Below are 23,893 nucleotides of genomic sequence, written 5' to 3'. Positions count from 1 at the left end.
GAACGATGAGTTCACCTGCCATTCACCGCGTTATCCAACTGCTGCAGCCACTTGAATAATGGGCTGGCTCCCACTCTCTTCCGAACTCATCTAGCCTCTCTGTCCCTGTAACACTCGCTATCTTCTTCCAGCAGAAGTTAGATAGGGATTATGTCGGCTATCACGTGCACTTCGTCGGACGAAATGGTTCACTATGAACTCGATACACGCATCGGCATCAGCCTGTCTGAGTGTACGATTCAGCTGGACACGATTCCTTCCATTCTTTATTGCCGCCAACCACACGATACGCTCTTCATAGAAGGGTTTAACTTGAATACTTTTTTGCTGTCTCCATAAAATCCACAAAAGTGGATCTGACTTTCCATATAATTCTGGACTGCATCTCCGGAAGACTGCTGTAACTCTTCATGTACTTAGTAAGCCTGTTTATGACCAGCCTCTTCAACCATTTCCCAACAGTATACAATAGGCATATCGGCCTATACGCTGATGGTTTGCCGTGAGGTATACCTGGATTCGATAGCCGCACTACCTGCTAATGTTTCCAGGTGTGGAGGAAACTGGAATGCTGAATACAGTGCCATTTTGCGCAGAGAAGAGAATTGTTGACCAAATGAACCACAAAGCAAGCAACAAGAAGCCGTGGTGAATATTCTTTATGTCAATTGGTAACAGACAATGACATGATCTCGAAAATTTTTGTTGGTGTCAAAACAGAAGCTGAACTTTTTGCATACTTTTCAACTCGTTAATACTCGATTATAACCCAAAATCGAAACTGTTTGATAGTAGATCTTCAACTGCAACGTTCACCAACTCGAAGATAACTCTCGAACATCGCTATGGATTGAAGCCTTCCAATCTCTAAACTGGTGGAATACGATCTTTATCCTAGTATGTTCAACTTGTTTGTTCCAACCTATGTCGCATTTGGTGGATTGTCGCAACAAATGCAAGTTGCGACATTGTAACTATTGTTGCGCGCTGAGTCATTGTTGTGCACTCGCCAAAGTCGGACGCGCTTGCTACCCGGTACGCTCTGAACAATAAATTTAAAGCACCGCACCGCCGCGCAGCTAGTTTCTGTTCTGCTGTGTGTGCTTTGTTTGACCTTCGGTACATCGCCTGTGTCCTACAGCAGTGAAATGGACAAACAAAAAATTATCACCAACACGGTGAAGTTTGTGTTCCCTCTCGGTGCACCACGACCGTCCTGGGCCGAAATCGCTGGTTTCGTGACAAAATTGGATTCCGATCCAATGAGCATGGAAGCAGTATATAAGCTGGGATCGGATAAGAGCTTGTACATCAAATACAAGTCCGAGGATGCAATGCAGGTGGCCCTGCAAAGGAATAAAGATGGTGTCAAGTTTCTCTATGCGAGTGGTGAATCGGTGGAAATCCGAATGCTCACGGCCGGAATTTATGTGCAGTATGTACGGGCATTCGATATCCCTCCGGAGGTGGACGACGAGCAGTTGATTGCGGCACTGGGAAAGTACGGAAAAATACACCGGACGACGCGGGAGAAGTTTCCATCTGGACTAGGCCTCGATCACCTGTTTACTGGTGTGCGAGGGATTTACATGGAGATCAGTACCGATATACCTCCTGCTTTGGATGTCGGCGAATGGAAGGCGAATATCTTCTACGATGGACTCAAGGGAAAGTGTTTTTCTTGTCAATTGGAAGGGCACCAAAGGAATACTTGTCCGTCGACAATGAAGAAACGGGAACAAGCCAAATGCCATAAGAACACTTATGCTGGAGTGGTGGAAACAGGAGTAGCAGCGGTATCGAGCAGGACAGACCCCATCGACGGAGACATCATTGAGATAGTGGAAGAAGAAATAGAACCTCAAAATAGTATGGAAACAGCAGAAAAAGAAGTAACTTCGAAGGCAGCAAAATACATGGAGCAATTTGACGTGGAACATTTGGAGGAAATGGACAGAGCGGCAGAGCAGTTTGGTTTGGAGAATTTTAGTGAAAATATCGCCAAATTGTCGGTCATGATCGACGCACTTCCCAACAGCAGCGGTAAGGATCGGGCGAGTGAACGACGGGCTCAGTTTGCAGCATCAGGCTCAACGGAGCTGAGACCAAAAAAATCTGCTCGAAAGAGCAACAAATAGTTTTGTTATTTTATATAATTCTACCATTTCGGCTCTGTAATGCTTAACGGCGCCTGAGCCTTTTAAATAAATAAAAGAATAAAAAAAAAAAAAATATTGTTGCGCGATGGTTGAAATTTGATTCAGTGATTTTGTTCTAATTCTGTATTTTTTGTGTTTTAAAATTGAATCTTCCAACAAAATATGCATAATTAAAAGCAATTGTACATCATACAATTATGAGATGGAGCAAAAATTTGACTCCTTTCTATGATTAACTTCCATTATATTGCCAACGACACATAACACCCATAAATCACGCCAAAGTGAAACGTCCCAGAGCGTTCCGAGAAAGTCCTAACAGTTCCGAAAAGTTTTATTTTTCGTTGTCATCCTCCGCTTTTTATGTTCCCAACAATTACCCATCTGGAAATTGACATTGACCACAGCTTCGACAGAATAAAAGCTTATGGAAAAATTATTCGAAAGTTTATCATTTTCGCTAGAAAACACAACTCCATGTTTTGTTGTCCCATGATATATTGTACTGGGAGATCCATGAGGGCTAGGAAAAACACCGATCTCCATTTGTCTGGCTAGATAGATGCATACGGTGCGAAGCTGTACGGTCCCCAGGATCTGGTCGGTCAATTTGCATTTAAATCAGGAGCACGTCCGGCAAGTAACTTTTCCCATTTCGTTTCCTGGCCAAATTGATGGAACCCCTTTAATTCTCATTAGACTTGAAATTAGTTCTACGGCGGCGGTAGATCCTGGTGCTTTGGTGTTACTGGTGGCGTTTGGTTACATGGATGCGACAAATCCATATATAAGCCGTTAAGTCCAATTATGTTAATGCGGTGATAGTCATAATTTTTGGTTTTGTGGGAATTTCGCTTGGTGCAGAGGTGTCGGATTTATTGTGACAAAGAACTGTGTGAGCCTTACAGGCCTCCTACCTAAAATCTGTTCATTTACGCCTGGTCACAATGGTTAAAAATAGCAACAATTCATGCTGGTTTTGGAATGCTTCACAATTGAGAGCATGATTCGAATGATTTCCATGTTTTATTTTATCGTTTTGGTTGGGTGCTCACAGGTTACAGTTACCAATCGTTCATGTAAGGTTACCAACGTCCCAATTGGAACACAGCTAGCTTCTCAATGCCAGTGTTATATGAGAATTTCAACAGTTATTAACCTCTGGTGAAACACTGGCAACTCTATTCACAATCACCAAATTACAATCATTCAGTTCATATTTACGTATGGTGTGGGAGGATGTTTTCCCTTCAGCGTTCATTCAAACCCGAATCGAGATGAAAAAGAAACATGATTTATTATCGAATTTGATCGATGCTTCCGTGAGCCGGCCATGTTTATAGATGGGGTCCATCCATACCGGCACCGGCTGCTGACCACCAGGCACAGCTCATTTCAATATTGCATATGCTGAACGCAATCAATCCAGTTCCAAGTAAATATATTCAGTGCGGGGATATTGTTTCTGCTCGATTTGGGGATTCACGTTGTGTACGGTTAATGCCCGGAGTTATCGTTTGGCTGCTTGTGAATGATTCATCTGCTGGAATCCTTTATGCCATAGAAATGCCTATCAATGGCGATGATGATGTTGCTGCTGTATCGTTGCTTCTCACAGAACAAAGACTCGGTGTTACCGATTCTTTGCGATATATTTAGACAGAAAACAGACACACATCAGAGACTAATCAATAATGAATCTGCTCACAACGGTTCTTATTAGTATTTGCATTACGGTTCAACTGGGATAGAGCCAGCTCTCAAAATTCTAATAGGCTTGGTTTGCCTATTTTAACAGCGTGATCAAAGAACTGTTAAGCTGTTGAACGGTATAGTCAAGATCCTGTCTCGACACTTGATTGGTATGCTATCTTTCTTCCAGGTCATCCAAGAAGGTATTTCCATAAATTAGAATAAAATTATTTGCGGCAGCGATACAGCTGTCTAGAGATTTATTCAAAGCGCCTGTCACGAATGGTGAGTGGCAGATTACCTAGTGTAAACATGAAGCATCGCTTTCCAATACACGAACAATTTCCAAAGATGGAGTAGTTTCAGGAACGTCTAAATTGCACACCAAATTTGCGTAGGTATCCGCCAAAAATCTGGTAAACTGATGCGGGTTCATCATTTATCATTTTGAGTGCTTTAGGTACGCCCAATCGCTATCCGTTTCCAGCAAAAAGCCCTTGAGCAGCTTTGCTCTCCTGCCTCATTTTGTTTTCCTTTGTTCGAAATCAGCGGCTTTGAGAAAGGTTGGACAGTTGGCATAATTACTTTCTGCTGTTGAACTGATACGTAAAAGGACGGGGTCATACTCGAGGTGAGGCTTTCAATTATGGGCGCAGACAAGTTGATTACGTTTTGCTCTTTACGAGTCTCTACTCTTTCCAATGGTAATAATTCTGGTCATTCAATGTGGTGAACTCATATTGTAATCAAGGCTCTATGTTTTTAAGAATCTATGTATGTGGATATGTATAGGTCCCATATAGCCACAGCCTCTAAACTTATATGTAGCTACAACCAGGTAAACTCTTATCTCAAATTACCTGGATGAATCCCAGATACATTCCTGGAGCAGTTCCAGAAAGATTTTCCTCTTCTTTTTTCTTCTTAATCATAGTAGGAAAATCTGCTCAACAGACACCCGAACCGGATGGTCCGGATAGTGTGGGGTTAAGGCCGTCTTCTACAATAAAAGTAAAAGCCAGGACAACTCTCTCTTCGAAATACTAAACTCATTCCTTTGGTCGCCCAACCCGTGGTCTCTCCGGAATCACCAGGAAGGCATTGCTTCAGAGAGGGGCTAGAGCACTCCACATGCTTGCAACCCTCAGGCACATCAGCCTGTAAGTACTTTCCAGCTTACCATGGTAGCTTTTGGTACTTAGCGCCGTGTCCCACGCCGGGTCGTCATACCTTAGTATGAACGTAGCGACACTAGCCAGAAGTTTGCGCTTACTGGCGTACACCACAGAGCTATTGGACACATAGCTGTGGAGGCTCGTTTACAGGTGTAATCAACGGGGCCACCGAAGGTAAGCTTATCGTCGATCATCACGCTCAAGTGTTTGAAAGCACTTCCGACTCACCTCTGTGTCGTAAACTAGTATTCGATTCAGTAACTTCCAAGGTACCCAGGTATCCCCAGACGCAAGAGCGCATCGGCTATAGTCGGCAAACTGACGCTATTAATGATCTTTTCGAGCACCTTCCCCGCCGTGTCGATCAGGTGTATTGATCCATATGCCGACGGGTCTTCGGGTGGTTTTCCCGGCTTTTGCAATAGAACCAGGCTCTGCCTCTTCCATACTTCTGGGAAAACTCCCTCGTCCAGGTATTTCTGCATAGCAGACCTGAACATCTCGGCCTTACTTACGCTAAGGGACTTTGTTATCCCCGCAAGCTCCACATCGGTAACCCTCTTCTCATCGCCAGCCCCAATCCCCGACTGTCCTACGAAATGAGGCCAAGGACTACGATCATGACGCGGAAAAAGCCCATCGATGATCCCCTCCAACAACTATGGAGGTTGTTCTGTAGGATTGATTGATTGATTTATCTTTATTTGAGAGACTTTCAGCCCTTGGCTGGTTCGTCTCTCGTTCTGTAGGAGCCATTACACCTCACGTCTTGGCCATCACCATCCTGTAGGCATCGGCCCCACGAATTCGCATTGGCACTCTGACAGATACCCTGAAAGCAGGCCTTTTTTGCTTGCCCTGTTCTCGGTCTTCAGTGCGGATTTTGCAGCGGCGTACACCATCCGCCGTTCGTTCGCTCTTCTTCAGATCGCGTCATGCAATGGCAGGCAAAGAAAGCCCTTCAGTTCATAACTGTGGAAGTGCTCGAAGAACACTAAGTTGAAGCGAGGCAGGCCAAGTCCCAGTGCGGACGTCAAGCCATAAAGAAGAAGAAGATCAATGACATTCGAAAAGTGTCGGACGTCTACCAGCACATGGTCACTTTGGTTGCAAACTTCGCTGTTTAGATGTCTCCAGGTGTGCTTGCGGATATCCTTGCGTACAAAGTAAGTGCTACTAATGGCCATCTCCCTGTCATCAATAACTTTACTAGTCTCAAGCCGTTGTCGTTAGTTGTGGTACACGAGTACCCTTCCAGCATTCTACAGTTGTATTTTTGATGACTAATGAGTAATGATGACTTATATGTGTCGAGTTCACTCCCAAGTGATATTTTTCTGCAGTTGACCAAATGCTTTTGTGCTGCCGATCAATACAGCTTAGACGTTTTGTATCTATGAATCATCTTGACTTACCCTATACTAGTTTGAAAGGATGAGTTTGAATAACAGTGCAATGATTGTACCGAAAGCCTCTATAAGGTTACTTCCTATTTCGAAGATATTATTCACTGTCACTGCTGGTTAGATACAATGTATTCAAACACACTGACCACTAGCATAGTTTGCATATATCGTCTTGTCAGTGAGTATGGTTACACAGTACACAAATTCTGCAAATTTTACTCTATGCATACTTTTGTACTGATATAAATCTTGTTTTGTATATGATTTCAATATGATTTTCAAAGTTTCATACACATGGACATTGGTTTCCAAGATTTTTTTTTTTAATTGTGCATCGTTGCGTGCCAAACTTCACGCGATCTAAAATTAGACATCGTTATTTTCGTACTGTGTGTGTGGCTCTAAACCATGCATCGGTCAAATGCCCGTAATAACAGTTAGCGAACCTCATGCCAACTCGCAGCATACGGCTCTCACTTCTCATATTCGGTGCTAAAATGTCGCTTCGGCTCGGGCACCAGCTGTTACCTACTGTTGCCTGCCGGGATTGCCTCCGGACTGAATGGCTGAACTTTGCCTACCAGGAGAGGTGCTTCCCGGCCATATGTGTGAGTATGTCACAGTTGTGTAACCTTATTACCATTTATGTGCTGATAGGCTTAAAGCGTGTTTACGCATTCATCCGTGCAATGTTCTGCATATTTTGATGAAAGCTTCATTTATGCAAACCTCGCTTGGCAAACACACTGACGGAACGCACAACTGTATACACCAATCGAGTACCTAGTGGAAGTGGAAGTTGAGGTTTAAACACAGGAACATATGGCTCGGGGCTCAGCATCCAAGAGAAATAATTCCGATAGGCAGAAAATATATACCATTCACAGTTTGTGCGCGCCAACAGTGTGCAACGGAATTTACAGTGGAATTAACATTTAATAAAAGGGAATCAATGAATGCATTGGGGACACAGACGACATGTTAGCTAGCTGCCGGTGTGGAAACTATGCAGCTAATACCGAACAATGCGCTAAAGAGTGATTATTGCTAGCCAATAAATCAAACTACGGTTTTATTATGCTCGATTTATTTTGCATCGAATCTATATTTAATCATCGTGTTTGGGTAATATTGAAATATGGGTTGCCGGCTTATGCTAAAAATACCGGTGGGTGCACTGCGAGTCAGAAAGTCAATTACCATGGCGCTAATGCTGCGGGAAAGCCGATTACGGATTTCGGATGCCAAGTGGCCTAAGCGGCAGTTTGTGTTAAACAGAATAATCATTTGACTGGTGATCGTTGAGCTGCTGTACAATACAATTATTTATCATTTATTTTATTTAGTTGACGGAATTGTTCTAGGGTATAAGTGGCTGTATATCTTTCAAGTGTGTAAAGGAGACTTTTTGCGCAACTAAGTCCTCGGAATTTCACAGTTACATAGGTGGTAACTTCAAAGCTCAAGAAGGCTGAAGCTATCGAAACAACCAAGGCCAAAGCCTTCGCCTTCACGTGTAGTTCTTAAAAATGGCAAGAATCGATCGCATACAGAATGGAAGAAGCAGCCATTGGAGCATGAGCTCTTTGAAGGTAACCTCAAGACCAGGGGACTTATAATGCCTAAAATCCGGAACAAACGTCGTCCCAGTCAGGTGTTTCAGTTGTCTGGGAAGGGTGGCCTCTTTTTCTTCAAGCAACGGGGTGAGAAAACTACTCAACATACACCTGAGAGTGAAAGAAAAAAAAAATTATAGTAGGGGACTGGGACCATCTCGTATGCCAACGAAGGGGTATGGACTACCTTCCTGATCCTAATGGGCGTAACTACCAGTAGTACCGAGAGTGCTGGGCCGAGAGTGTATTAATAGTTATTTATGTAACGAGTTGCAAAAAGTTGATTTTTTTTAGCACGAGTCGTACATTTATCCAACGAGGCTTGCCGAGTTGGATAAATACGAAGAGTGCTGAAAAAATCGAGTTTTGCAACGAGTTCCATACAAAATGTTATGCAATGATTTTTTCATTATACAACTGCATTATGAACATTATGCAACTATTTTTCATTATGCAACTCATTTCAGTTGCATAATGAACCAGTTCGGAAAAATTGGCCATTATGATACCGAAATGAGTTCTATAAAATGGATATTATGATACAGAATTGCATAAATTATATTTATTTGCTCAACATCACATTTAAGACAAGACATAATCAACAATAGTACGCCACAATACTCGGTTTGTGTCTCGGTCGCGCCTAATGCTCGCCAGGTCACGCTGCACCTGGTCAGCCCATTGTACTTTCTGCGCTCCACGCCTTCTTGTGTCAACCGGATCAGTAGCAAACACCAGCTTTGCAGGGTTGTTGTCCGGCATTTTTGCAACATGCCCAGTCCACCGTATCCTTCCGACTTTGGCCACCTACTGGATGCTGGGTTTGCCGTAAAGTGCAGTGAGCTCGTGGTTCATCCTTCTCCGACACACACCGTTCTCCTGTACACCCCCGAAGATCGTTCTTAACAGGCGTTGCTCGAAAACTCAGAGGGCTTGCAGGTCCTCCTCGAGCATGGCCCATGTCTCGTGTTCGTAAAGGACCACCGGTCTTATTAGCGTGTTGTACATGGTGCATTTGGTGCGTGGGTGATTCTATTTAGACCGCAGCTTCTTCTGGAGCCCGTAGTACGCCTGACTTCCTCTGATGATGCGCTTTCGAATGTCACGACTCACATTGTTGCCAGCCGTCAGTAAGGATCCAAGGTAGACGAATTCTTCCACCACCTTGAAGGTATCCGCGTCTATCGCAACATCGCTACCCATACGGGTCCGGTCGTGTTCGGTTCCGCCTACAAGCATGTACTTTGTTTTTGAGGCATTCACTGCCAGTCCGACCATTGCTGCTACGCGTTCCAGATGAATGCACATCTCTGCTACCGATTCAAATGTTCTGGCGATAATGTCCATGTCGTCCGCAAGCCACACAAATTGACCGGATTTTGTGAAAATCGTTCCCCGGCTTTTGAGTCTGGCTCGTCGCAACACACCTTCCAGAGCGATGTTGAAGAGCAGACACGAGAGTCTGCCACTTTGTCGCAGTCCCCAGCGAGATTCGAATGAATTGGAAAGTTTACCCGAAACCCTTACGCAGTTTTGCACACCGTCCATTGTTTCTTTAATCAATCCAGTCAGCTTCCCAGGAAAGCCGTTTTCGTCCGTGATTCTCCATAGCTCTATGCGGTCGATACTGTCGTATTGAAGTCGATGAACAAGTGATGCGTTGGGACCTCCATCACGGCATTTCTGGAGGATTTGCCATACGGTGAAGATCTGGTCCGTTGTAGAACGGCCGTCAATGAAGCCGGCTTGATAATTTCCCACGAACTCATTAGTTTTAGGTGACAGACGACGAAAGATGATCTGGGATAGCACTTTGTAGGCAGCATTCAAAACAGTGATCGCTTTGAAGTTCTCACCTTCCAGATCGCCTGTCTTGTGAATGGGGCAGATAAACCCTCCCTTCCACTCCTCCGGTAGGTGTTCGGCTTCCCAGATCTTGACCATCAACCGGTGCAAACAAGTGGTCAATTTTTCTGGGCCCATCTTGATGAGTTCAGCTGCGATACCATCCTTACCAGCTGCTTTGTTAGTTTTGAGCTGATGAATGGCATCCTTAACTTCCCTCATCGTGGGAGTTGGTTCATTCCTGTCCTCCGCTACACTGGTGCCGTCGTTTCCTCCGTTGCCGTGGTCTCCCGTGCCTGCGTTCTCCACGCCATTCAGGTGCTGATCGAAGTGTTGCTTCCACCATTCGATCATCTCACGTCCGTCCGTCAAGCGGCCTCTGACCTTATCACTGCATATTTCGGCTCGCGACATGAAGTCGTTGCAAGATGCGTTGAGCTTCTTGTAGAATTTCCGTGTTTATTGAGAACTACTTCCAGTTGGCGCTTGTTCTCCCGAAAGAGGCGAGTCTGCTGCTTACGCTCTGCTGATTGTAACGTTCCACGTTCTTTCGGGTCCCTTGCTGCAGCATTACCGCCCGCAGTGCGTTTTTCTCCTCCAAAACCATTCTGCACTCTTTTTCGAACCATTCGTTCCATCGATTCCGATCCAAGTAGCCGATGGTGCTCTTGGCTGCGTCGTTGATGGCTGCTTTCACTGTACTCCAGAAGTCCTCTAGGGGGGCCTCATCGAGCTCACCCTCGTCTAGCAACGCCGCCTCAAGATTCTGTGCGTATGCTAAGGCGACTTTCGGTTGTTTTAGTTGCTCTAGGTTGTACCGTGGCGGTCGTCGGTACCGTACATTTTTGATGACGCAGAGTTTTGGGCGCATTTTGACCATCACTAGTTAGTGATCGGAGTCAATGTTGGCGCCACGATAGGTCCTGACGTCGATAATGTCGGAGATGTGCTGTCCGTCAATCAGAACGTGGTCGATTTGCGATTCCATTTGCTGTGGTGATCTCCAGGTGTAAGGGAGGTTGTATTGGAAAAAGGTGCTACGTATGGTCATATTTTTGGAGGCAGCGAAATCAATGAGTCGTTGTTTCGTCTGCTAGTGGGCGTCTGCTTTCAATCGTCGGTCTGAATTCCTCCCTCTGGACTACTTGAACGTTTAGCTCTCCTATGATGATCATGACGTCGTGGCTTGGGCAGTGGTCGTACTCGCGTTCGAGCTGCACGTAAAATGCTTCTTTGACGTCATGAGTGCTTCCGGAGTGTGGGCTGTGCACGTTTATTATGCTGAAGTTGCATAATCGGCACTTGATCGTCAACCTGCACATTCTTTCTTCGATCGGCCACCAACCGATTACGCGCCTCTGCTATCACCCATCACGATGAAAGCTGTTCTCAGCTCGCGTGTGTTGCCGCAGCTCTGGTAGATGGTACGATTACTCTAAACGTTCGCACCATGGATCCTGTCCAACACGCCACCTTCAGTGCTACGATGCCGAACCCGCGGTTCTTCAGTAGATCGGTGAGAATGCGGGTACTCTCAATGAAGTTGAGAGATCGGCAATTCCGAGTACCGAATTTCCGATCGCAGGTCCTTCATGTTCGCTGGGGTTGTTGCCCCTGGTCTCGGTTCGTATTATTCTGTTGCTGATTTTCTGTTACAATGCTTCTTTACGGCTGGCTCGGAGGGCCTGACACCAACCTCCTACTTTCCGGAGGATCATAGTGCACAGTTGAGCTTAGATTTTTTTCCTGGCCCTCGGACATTGATCAGCCGCCCCTAACTTGGGGATCAGACGCTGTTGAGAGCCGCTCCTTCTAGAGAACAGACACACAGGCTTACAGAAGCAAGCCATCCCTTCCCTGTCAGACTACGCCCAAAGTTCCCAGCCGGTATCACGAGGTAGGAATAGGAGTTGCTGGGTAGAGGCTAGTGGATCACAATTGGATCTGAATTGCACAACATACAGAGCTTTTACCGTGAATAGATAAACTACCTAATTTTTGTTTGTAGTACACAACCAAGCAAAATTCCGTAGTTTCTCTCCGACTAACCCTAAATCATTCTCACTACCGCCTACTCCTTTGTCCATCAGAAAGTATTGCTTGGGATATGGATTAATGCAGAACGCACACCCAAGTAAACTGCCTAGCATTGTATTTGCGAACTTCACGATTCGCGCTTTTAGAAGGACACCAAGGTATAATGCCGGCGTATTGCCTAGGTGTGGAGGATCTCGTAAAGACGTATTCCAAAGGTGAGCTTATCGTCGATCATCTGCCAAGTGTTTGTCAGAGTACTAGAAATTGGCAAGAGTAAGCCTATTTCGCTGCTGATTGGAAAGAGTAAGGGATTGTGATGAAAGGTAAATCCTCAGTCACCACAGGTTAGGGCGTGTCAAGAGGAGGAAACCCTTTGGAATCGGATGGATAGGAAATGCAAAAATGGGAAACTAGATGGGTAGGAAAGTTGCTAGATAGAGAGACGCCCTTATCATCAGCCTGATGAGTCCAAGTACTCGGAGGCTCTGAAAGCCATGAGGGGCGACGCGAAGCTCATGCAACTGGGAAAAAATCTGGATAAGTTCACGTATGCGGAAGAACTAGGCCGTTGAGTATCTACCAGTCGTCGGAGGCTTGCTTCAGATATTTCGAACTAAGGTACAAATTCTTCTTCTTCTTGGCGAAACGTCCCCTCTGGGACAAAGCCTACTTCTCCGCATAGTGGTCTATGAGCTCTTCCATAGATATTAACTCCGGGTCTAAACCCTAGTTCAGATTGTAGGGTCGACTATGGATACACGCACAGTGACTATCTGGCGAATCGAAACAGGGTGGAACACGGAACGGCCACAGCGGAGGTCATCGAACGGCATCGGGGATGGCTGACTTCGCGCTTCGATAAGCCGACATTTGTGGAGCGATTGCTTATGGAGGGTAACACCGGCGATCTATCCAGCGATGATCTAGTCGGAAACCTAAGCCTTGCATGCGACACCGCAATGACAAGGCGATCCATACACAGGAATGGATACAATCCGGTATACTGGTGGTGTCCAGAAATCGCAGAATTGCGTGTATCATGCCTAAGAGCTAGGATGCAAAGAGCTCGTACCGATGAGGGTAGAATGGAGCAAAGTGAGACCTTCAGGGCGGTTAAACTGCCACTAAACAAAGAGATAAGCGGGCGTGCTTCGAAAATCTCTGCCAGGCCAACACGACCCATTTGGGATGATGCCTTCAGAGTCGTCATGGCCAAAACGGTGGGCGCGTCAACACCTCTAGAACGCTCTCTCGAGATGCTGCAGAAAATCGTGGAAACGCTGTTCCCATGCCATCAAGACCATCGGCCCCCGTCCCCTATGGCCAAACCGGCCAAAGCGAGGTCGCCCCGGTAATGAACGACGAGCTCATTGCAATAGCGAAGTCGCTTAAGTTGAACAAGGCTCCGGATCCGGACGGTATCCCAACAGTAGCCATAAAGACGGCCATCGAGGCTAGCCTTGACATGTTCAGAATAGTTATGCAGATGTATCTTGACAGAGGCGAATTTCCGAAGAGGTGGAAAAGGCAAAAATTGGTTCTACTTCCTAAACCCGGGAAGCCACCTGGTGACCCGTCGACATAAAGACCGATATGCCTTCTGAACACCGCCGGGAAACTGTTGGAACGAATAAATCTATCGATTTTGATGGTCTACACCGAGATACCCGATGACTCTGGCCTTTCAGATAACCGGTTCGGCATCCGGAAGGGTCGATCGACGATGGACGCTTTTAGGACTGTAAGCAAAACTGCCGAAATAGCGCTCCAAAAGATACGAACGGGAATTCGCTGTTTCGTGCTCGTCACGTTGGACGTAAAAAACACGTTCAATAGGGTAAGGGAGGTATTTTGGACCCCTTTAGGAAGTGGATGAACAATTCAGCGAAAACAGAAAGTTCCCACTTCAAAATATGGATAATTTCAGACCAGTAGGCATTACGTAGAGCAACATGTTTTCTGTCGAAAAAGGCCAAACAGAACTCAAAATTGTTGTAGTAAATACAAGAAATATCAAAACTCCTGAAGGATCTCGGGCTTCTATTTTGGACCACCTGATTTTATTTTGGACCACCAAGTGCACATATTTTGGCCCACCAAATTAAACTTCAATTGATTGATGAAATGAAAGCCACCTCAGCAAAAATTTAAACATAGTTAAAACTACGTGAAGTTTGCATCTTTTCTTTTCATTTTTTGAGGCAGGGAACGTTTAAAATTTACGTAACGGTAAAAAAGATGAAATTTTGTTGCAATTGCCAGTTTTTTCGCATTGTAGTATAATGTTTCATAAAAAATGTTGCGCAAAACGTGTATTTATTAACTATTGCACGACGTCAGTCACCTTGCATAAATTACGTAACGCTTCATAGAAGTGTGAAAGTCTAGTGATTTTGCTAAATATAAAGGCGTTCCACACATATTGTAATGAGTGGAAAGCCCATCTAAAATAAAGGAATTTGAATGATACGTTAATTGTCAAACATACATTCGATAACACATTGTCTCAGTCATCAACTGATTGCTGAGAAGGACAACTTTTCTAAACTGGATGAACACCTGAGAATTTCAACTTGTCGAAAAGTTGTTAGGACACAAATCGAATCGAAATTTTGAACTTGGCGAAAAGTTGTTAAAACAAATCGAACCCACAACTATCTCATTGTAAAATAAACGTATAACAACCCAGATCACGGGAGGTCCCAACTTATTCTATTTATCTGTTTTTAGAGTACATTACATTGGCATGAATATTGTCTCCCTTTAGAAGGAACTGGAGAGATGTATCTGACAGGTGGTCCAAAATATGTTCACATCTGATTATGTTGAACATATTTTGGCCATACCTCAAACCACCAGTTTAGTCAATATTATCGCTCCACCGAGGTTAAGAACAGTTTATTTTGAGTTCTTACAAGGCCCTAACTACATTCACATGAAATAAATATTTATTTGTAAAATTTAATACCTCTTCGAAGCCGACTACAAATTTGTCACCTTCTTTGTTTTTGGTGCTTTTCCGTGCGTTGCATTGGAAGTGAAAACATTTTCTCTATTTGTGATACTGAACAGCATATTTAACTAACATCCAGAATAAAGGTCATCACATAGTTGAATACTTTTCGTGTTCCAATAAAAAATTACCAAGATTTAGTAGAGATTATGTGATAAATATCATAAAACTCCCTAGGTGGGCCAAAATACCTGCCCGGTCCAAAATACCTCCACTACCCTAGTATCAACTGAGCCACCATCGAGTGCGCCATACATCACCTATGTAGGAGTGCCGGTTAGCTTATACCGGATACTGGAGAGCCACTTCCAGAATAGGATGCTAATCTGTGACACCAAGGCAAGAGGAGCTACAACATCACTGCAGGGGTACCACAGGGCTCCAACCTGGGCCCAGTACTATGGAACGCGGCGTAGAATATTATATGAAAATTTGAAGTGTATGGTTCTAACCGTTAAGGAAACTGAAGATAATCGCAATAAAAGCGCAAACTCGCTAGTCACAGCAATTCATTTCGTTGTCACATTTGATTGATAGCGTCGCCGTCGTTGTCGGGTGGCAGATGCCTAAATGCGAAGCGATAGCAGCCGGCCGCAAAATTGATTTCGAAACAAACCCCCGATGATGTTTGCAAATCGATGACCGACTCTGTCACTCAATCCTTTTAGCTGCCGGGGCATTATCCTTCAATCCCTTTGGAAACAAGGAAATCGTAAATCCATTTTATTGAAAGTAAATCGTTTTCCATTTAGTGTAATCGTTTTCCCAAAACTTCGACAAAATCAGCTTAGATGCGGATTGGAAATTCCATATCTCCCTGCCAACCGACCGACCGACCGGATTGGGATCGATCGACCGATTGGGGTGGTTGCGAGCGTTGTTGGTTTCCGAGAAGGTGACATTTTGTCCAATACCGGAGAGGGGAAGAATAGGAAAGCACATCAATATCGCTAAGGATAAATTATGCATGGCTGCTATCCTTCCACTTCAGGAGCCAGATAAAAGACAACTTTGCTTTTCTTTTTCCTGCTCGCTGCGTCTGGAACAAGTGCTGTGAGGGATCAAATGGTAGTGCTTTTGCCCTCCCTCAGCGACATTAATCGAAACAAATTTAATGAAATATTCAATTTGGTGTTGTTCTTACTCGCACCAAATGTTGCCAATATTTGACCAGGGCCCGCATTTGTCTTCACTTCACTCTCTGTGGTCCGTTTCCCGTTCGCACTACCGCCGTCGTCGTCGGTTAGTCCACTTCCGTTTTGGGGTTTAATCCTAACTCTGCTTCTTCCAATGCACATTGCCTGCTGAAAATAGTCAGTGTAGCGTCGTCGGGGCGTCACTTCTTGCACAAGTCTTGTTGATTTATCGGACCCTGTGGTTTATGGGTGCTTTCTGTTTTGCTCGTCGCTTGGTTCTCTGCTAGTCGGTTTATTACTGAGACTGCCGGGCGGCCACCACAAAGCCTTCCGAGGCACATGCTATCTTCACCGATACATTCGAGGGAGCGTCAAAGAGTTGTCCAGTTGCCGGAAATTGTGTCAGTGGAAAAAGAAATGAAGACATATGTGTGTGTTTGGAAATTGTAAATTCTTCTTGCCTTGCTCATTGTTGAAAGTATGGTCCTTGCTTGATAACGGTTAGTTAGAGGGCCACAGGCGGATGAAAGGGGGTGGATTAAATTAAACAATTTCATCTGTGGGTTTGGTTCAATTACTCTGCGGGTTTCCTACAGGAACAAACGCCTCCACATAAGAAATGGGTTTAGCAATCAAGGCAGAACAATAATGATTACGTATGACAGTCGGCTGTACTAGCCTGAAATGGGGGTCGTCTATTAATTGCATACGGAGAGAGAGGAGGGCACTACGGACACAAACAATCAAATATGTAAACTTTTTGGCAATTAAAGCTTGTCAGTTAAATTAGTGTTGTGAATATTGTACAGCTGCAATGCAAATCAAGGTATACCAAGATACCTGTGACATGTTTATACCTACCTTGAAACCTTGTGGACTACAAAGTAGCGCAACCAGTGCCAAGCTTCATCGATTTTGAGCGATCCTCCAGTATCTTCGTGAAATAGAGCGAATTTTGCTCTGGACCTCTCACCTACAATCTTCTTAAGTTGACGAATCAAAAATTGCTTACGCTTAAACATTTTTTGTAGAGCAACTCTAGTGATCTGGGGAACTCTCAATCGATTTGCAACAGGTTCTAGAGTAGGTGGTCGTTACTCGCCGGATCAATTGGCTTACGAAAATGCGGGACAAAAAGTTGATGATCAGGTTCTAGTTGTTGTTGGAACGGTCCATCATCAGTGAGTTCAAGGACTTGTAGAGAAAACTACCCCGGAAAAGACGGCGGCTCTGTCAGATCTAGTACGCACAATTTCGAACGTATTCAGAAGAGCTGCGATAAAGCTGAAGATATCGTGAAGAACGGTGAACCCGAATTAAATAATGATGGTGGCTCCAGAGAGGAAACCTACGGCGTCATTTACGTTCACGGGTGGGGCATGTTTGGATTAGCTTGCCCATCGTTCAGATAATTTGAATAATACCCATACAACATTTGAGATTTACTTATATTACTAACCGATCAGGCTAAGGCCGGGGTGGCCTCTGCTGTACATAGTAGCCGTCTCCATTCCACTCGGTCCATGGCAGTTTGTCTCCAGTTCCGCACTCTGCGTAGGGTCCGCAGATCGTCCTCCACTTGGCCAACCCACCTAGCTCGCTGCGCACCACGTCCTCTTCTACCGGTCGGATGACTCTCGGGAACCATTTTAGTCGGGTTGCAGTCCGACATACTGATGACGTGACCCGTCCACCGTAGCGTCCCGATTTTCGCTGTATGGACGATGGTTGCTCCTCTCAGCAGCTGATGCAGCTCGTGGTTCATTCGCCTTTTCCAAGTCCCGTCTTCCATCTGCACTCCTCCGAAGATGACACGCAGCACCATCCGTTCGAAAACTCCAAGGGCGCTTTCGTCTTCTGCACGTAGGGGCCATGCTTCGTGCCCATAGAGGACTAGCGCTCTAATCAGCGTTTTGTAGATAGTTAACTTCGTGTGACACCGACATTGTTCGATCGTAGAGTTCTGCGGAGTCCAAAGTAAGCTCGATTTCCTGCCACAATGCATCTTTTTTTATATAAAAAGAGGAAATCTGCTTCTACAGATACCCGAGAGGTGGGTCCTCAGGTTATGTGGGGTCAACACTAAAACTTTTTTCTCTCTCTTCCTTACCTTCGCGGTACACCCGTTAGGGATGACTTCGAGAAACAATGCATCTCTGAATTACTCTGCTGGTGTTGTTGCAGGTGGTCATCAGTGAGCCCAAGTACACGAACTCTTCAACCTTCTTGATTTCATCACCGTCGATAGAAATTCGGGGTGGTGGGCGCCGAAACCAAGCAGCTGAACAGACTTCGTGAAAATCGTTCCTTTCGTGTTTATCCCCGCTCTCCCTATTATACCCTCCAAAGCAATGTTAAACAGCAAGCACGAAAGACCATCACCTTGCCGTAGCCCTCTGCGAGATTTGAAGGGGCTCAAATAGTGTCCCTGATATAAGTGATCCCTGATATCAGTTTATTCGGGAACCCGTATTAGTGCATAATCTTCTATAGCTGGTCTCGATCGATTCCGAATCAATGAACAAGTGATGTGTGAGCACATTGTATTCTCGGCATTTCTGCAACACCTGGCGGATGGCGAACATCTGGTCCGTTGTAGCACGTTCACCCATGAATCCAACCTGATATCGCCCCACAAACTCTCTTGCAATCGGTGATAGACGACGGCATAAAATTTGAGAGAGTATCTTGTAGGCAGCGATCAGTAGCGTGATCGCGCGCTAGTTCCAGCAATCTAACTTGTCGCCCTCTTTGTAGATGGGACACACGATACTTTCCATCCATTCCTCTGGTAATACTTCCTCCTTCGCTTTTTCTGTCTAGTCAAACAAAGTTCCTGTAACGCCACGATGTCGAAGTTGCGGGGATGTAAGTCGTCGAAGATTATTCTGTCACGTCCTACAAAACCATGTTACTTGCAATTTCATGTTCCAAGTTTCCAATCATAATCCTTTTTTCGTCGCGTGGGTCTTTCCTGATTGTATTGAGTCGTATTTTCTCCTATGTTATTTGCAAAGGTGTTTTTGCGGGGGGTTTATTGAGCCCACGCCAACACTCCTGTCTCGCTGAAGGGTCATCGTGCCAGTTCTGTTTAGCGTCCCAACCAACACTGGGACGACCACGCTGATGGGGCTATCACCTTGGATCTAGCCAGACGCTGTTTGAACCGCACCTCCTTGGTAAACAGAAACTAGGGTTGTATCATCTCAGTCTAGCTGAAATCAGAAGAACAACAGTACTCAGGCTGCGCTAACAGCTTGGCACACAACTCTTAGCTGGCGGTCATCGTTCAAACCGTGGCAGCATAAGGTGGGAATTTGTGAGGACCAGAGCTATGTTGGACTCTCTCAGCTCAAAGAAGAGCCCGTGAAGACCGGTGAACCTGAATTAGATCTTGTACCGACTTTACGAATCCTCTAAGCAGAATATCATCTTCGAATAATCTTTTTACCTTTTGACTCCGCCCTCTTTTGCTTATCCTTTGAAAGATACGCGTATTTTTATTACCACTTGTAATCTCCCTCGATGTCAGTTATTCACTCAATTCGAAATGAATTCGATACTGATGGTGGCTACAGAGAGGAAACCTAGGACGTCATTTAGGTTCACGGGTTGAGGATGTTTTGATTAGCATCCCCATCGTACAGATAATTGAGTAAATTTCTATATAGAATTTGAGCTTACCGTTAATTTAATCTAGGGGCTGTTCATAAACCACGTAGACCAATCTTTGGAAATCTCAGAACCCAACCCCCCCCCCTCCCCCTCGTAGACTTTTGATCATACAAAAATTTTAAAATTTGTATGGAGCGTAGATTTTGGCCAGACCCCACCTCCCTCCCCCAAAAAGTCTACGTGGTTTATGAATGGTCCCCTACAAATGCCTAAACATAGCTCAATTTCATAGATCTACACGCTCTTTATGACATAAAATCTTTGTGTAATGTATTGAACTTTTATGCGGAACGAATGTTGCATTTCATCACCTTCAAGGTCATCCACATCCTTTTCTTCTGAAGAGACAGACCTGCTGTTTCCACCTTCATCCGTTTCGTTGACTTCATTCACGTTTCCGATGGACCACACCGTGCTCATCCTCATCTGGAAATGCTTCCTCGAGGTTTTAAGCGAACGTAATGGCGACAGCCAGCAAAATATGTATTAAACACCTAAAAAAACGTTTAATGTTGTTCCTCATTATTATGTACTTAAAATAAGACAAGATTAAGTCTAAAATCCTCAAAAGAAAACTAAAGACATATTTGGACACCTCTCAATTACCAACACAGGAAATGTGTTGGTAATCCCTCATAAGAAAAAAAAAACTGTACTAATACTCTTATTGGTTCTTTCACAATTAATTCAGGGATCTGAATCTCAATCTTCAGGAGTTCCATCAAAATGAATACTAGATTTATTTTTAGGAAATGCACCCATGTACCACAGGTCGTTTTTGATCTGTTTTTTTATGAACCACTCCAGATGGATTCGCAGAATTTGATTTAATTTTCGTGAAAGAGAGAATCAAATGTTACAATCATAGAAAATAAGACACGCAAACGAAAAAATGCTGCCATCAATTAAGTACGTTTAGATTTCCAGCCACGATGTCATTAATTAAAATCCCTTTTGAGAGCAATCTTTTTCAATTCGTCTTGATTTCAACGCCAATGAAACACCAACAATATTAATCAATCAAGCAATTAAAACATTTGATTAAATTTAGTTCTTCCATTCTTTCCAGACTCCTGCGCTGCTATCAAACGGACACAACAGGTAATTTATCATCCGATCTATTTTGTGAATAAATTTCCCAGAGACGTTCCTGTGTCGTACCAGAGCTATTTGCGTAACATTGAGTCCAAGAAACTTCAATTACCCCTTCCAGAAAAGTCAAGTAACAGAATTAAAATTTGCCTCTAGCTTTGATGGGATGGGATACAAACAGAGGATAAGATTTGCTTCATTCAGGTTGGCAAGCAGCTGAGCGTCGCAAAATAATATGATAGTCATTATTGATGTACACTACCAGTCCAATCAACATGTTAAGGACTGTTCATTAAAGAAAGTGGACACCTGTTTTTCAACAGAAAATATGTATTTTCGAACAAATTCATAAGTTTATTTTTTATAAATGACAATCAACATACATGTGGCCAAATTCACGTGAGTTTGAACATTTACTTCGCTTTTCGGAAGAACGCTCTTACTTTCCTCTTGATACCTCCCATTAGATTCTGCACAACTTTTTCCGTAACTTTTCCTTGTGCCGCAGGCCAAATTTTTTTGAATAAATCAACAGAGCTTGCTTCTTTTTCATCTTTCTTAATATGCCGCTTAATTATTGTCCAGTATCCTTCCACATGACGCTGTTTAGAGAAGTTTTGTGGATCTTGCCATTTTTCGACAAAATCGACTTTTTCCGTCTTGAGCATCTCTAGTGTAGAAGAAGCGTAATAAGCGGATGCCAGATCCGCCTAAAACAAAAGAGGATCCGTATGTTTTCGGTAGATAAGCAGAAGTTGTTTTTTGATGCATTCCTTTCTGTTATTTTCACCGTTGATTGTTCCCGTTGTAAAATACGAAGAACTCTTTAAGCCATATGAACAATTGGCTTGCCTCACTAAAAACTTTTTCCCAATTTTTTCAGTTCTGATGTACTCTACATCATCCGGCACATCTGTCCCCTGCTTAGCGTTAAAAAATTGCTGTCCCGGAAGTGTATTAGTAAGCCAATTCTCGAAACGACAACTTTTTGGAACACCATTTGTGCAGAATTAATCTGCTAGTCGCAAAGCTAATACGACATATCGCTCGAAATTTCTTACTTTTCCCGTTTTTTTTTTTTGAGTGTGTTGCCGAAGTGAACAATGTTTTTACACACTGAGCAAAAATTCACAATTTTTTGTTTAGTTTTAACTCTAAACTATTGGTAAACAGATGTCCACTTTCTTTAATGAACAGTCCTTATTGTCACGCTCTTGGGAAAGTGAAAACCCGCATGAAACAGCCAAAGATAAACGCAATTTCAAACTTTTCAGATGCTTGACTATTCCAAAATGAGTGCTGCAATGCTTTTAGTGATTAGTTAACTCCAGACTTTTAGAAGGTAGTGTAGGTCAACATTTCTGGAGCCAAAAGCTAGGTCATCTTAATTTGTACTGCTTGGGGTTGGGTTTACATTTCAACCACGGGAAACCCAAGAAAGTTTGCCTTTCTCGAGTGCGGTGCAGAGCACAATTAATTGCGGTGCAAAGTCAAAACAAAGGGGGAGGTGGATAAATATCAATTTTCATGGCTCACTGTAAAAAAATACCGTATACCGGGGTGAAATTGATCACTCGGCTACTAAATTGTAATTTCATTTCAGGACGTCATATGGGCATAAACATTTTACTTCATCGTGTTCATAGATGTCTAGAGATGAGTGTGGGCTTTTCAATTTATAGAAAAAGTTAGTCTTGCTTTATATTTTTAATAATTTCCAATGTGCTTTAGCTGAAATCGTTGGTACTAAACAATCGATTGCCACTAGCAGGAACCTTGGTTTCTGAACATGAATTAGTTCATAAAATCATTTTTTCAATAAAACATTCATTTATGGTGGTGGAGTTCGTTATTTCAAAGGAAATTGCCTACCTTCGGGCACCTAAGGGACAATTTCAAAAATTTATTCTGCTTTTAAACAGTTGTAAGAGTTTCATTCAAGAGGTGTTATTCGGGCTTGGATGCACAAAATTAAGCGGAAATGAAATTTTCTATTCTTGCCAAAGTTGTTTGCTGATCAATGTCGCACTAAAGGGCATTGTCAGTTTGTTTTTTGGTTTTGGAATTATTAACGTAAATGTTTAAATTTTTCACGTAGTTTGTTTTAAAGTGGTCAATTTCACGTCGGATTACGGTATTAACACACCCCAAGTGGTGGTACCAATACTGCAGTTATCTACGTATCTGCGTATAACGTGAAATTGTTTGTCTACAGGCATACAACCTTTACTTTATACCTTCTAATTAAGCATATTTTCGTTCTACGCTTTCGGTCGCGCCATTGTCGATATCCGCTTACAGAGCTGCAACTGGGCTACTATTCAAACCTCACAGTCTGTGAAATTGGTAAAGTTCTAGCCCTGGGATGACTCCGCCATTTTGGTCGAAGGCAAACCAGATTAGAACCCGCTGATTCCAGCAGGACACTATGTTGTTTGCCATTTTCAGCTGCTATATCATTGTTCTATATCTCTGCCGCGCCACGCCGTGTGCTAGTTGGTATCATTGCCGCCCAAGGGTAAAGTTCGTCGTGGAGAAATATATTAGATTTTCGCTTACCCACCACCGGGGAGTTTTGGCAAGTTGGCACCGTTGTCGTCGTCGTCGTCGATGCGATTGCGGAAAGCGGGAAGGATGTTCCTCATTGGGCTGGGTGTTCTACCTTCCAGTCCATCGCTTGCCTACCAGGGAGACCCACCGCACACGTGACAGAAAACCAACCAAACGGTCAGAGAGCAGCTGCTTGTTGTTTGTACGTCGTTGCCGGGAGGTGGGGGCATCAGTAAAATTGTTATTTGATTGCGGTCGTTATTCCGGGAAATCTGCGGCTGTTCATTCACAACGCGATAAGCATGCCCTCGATAAGGAAGCTCTGGCTGTGTGAAAATGAAATTAAGAAAAAAATACGATCCTTGCTTCAAGGAAGGTTGCTCGTTGGAAGGGGGTCTAATTTGCGGCTTCAGTTTCCTGCTGAGATTGACTAAGAAATCGTCATTCAAACGAGAGTGCTACAAATACGAATTAGGTATTACTGAATATATGCAAAT

At 43.9% G+C, this 23,893-nt stretch overlaps 1 protein-coding gene across 1 annotated transcript in view; it reads left to right on the top strand.

Annotated features, from left to right (window-relative positions):
- The window catches only part of LOC134291447 (potassium channel subfamily K member 10-like), a 370,248-nt gene that overhangs the window by 63,141 nt on the left and 283,214 nt on the right, over positions 1-23,893 (top strand). Inside the window, exon 2 of the mRNA XM_062859186.1 lies at positions 20,824-20,855. The gene's annotated coding sequence lies outside the window, so the exon portion shown is untranslated. The remainder of the gene's footprint in view (positions 1-20,823; positions 20,856-23,893) is intronic.

Source organism: Aedes albopictus, chromosome 3, assembly GCF_035046485.1.
Source record: "Aedes albopictus strain Foshan chromosome 3, AalbF5, whole genome shotgun sequence".
NCBI classification, from domain to species: Eukaryota; Metazoa; Arthropoda; class Insecta; order Diptera; family Culicidae; genus Aedes; species Aedes albopictus.
The sequence above is the reverse complement of the archived record's forward strand: the minus strand, read 5'-3'. Positions and strand labels throughout refer to the sequence as shown.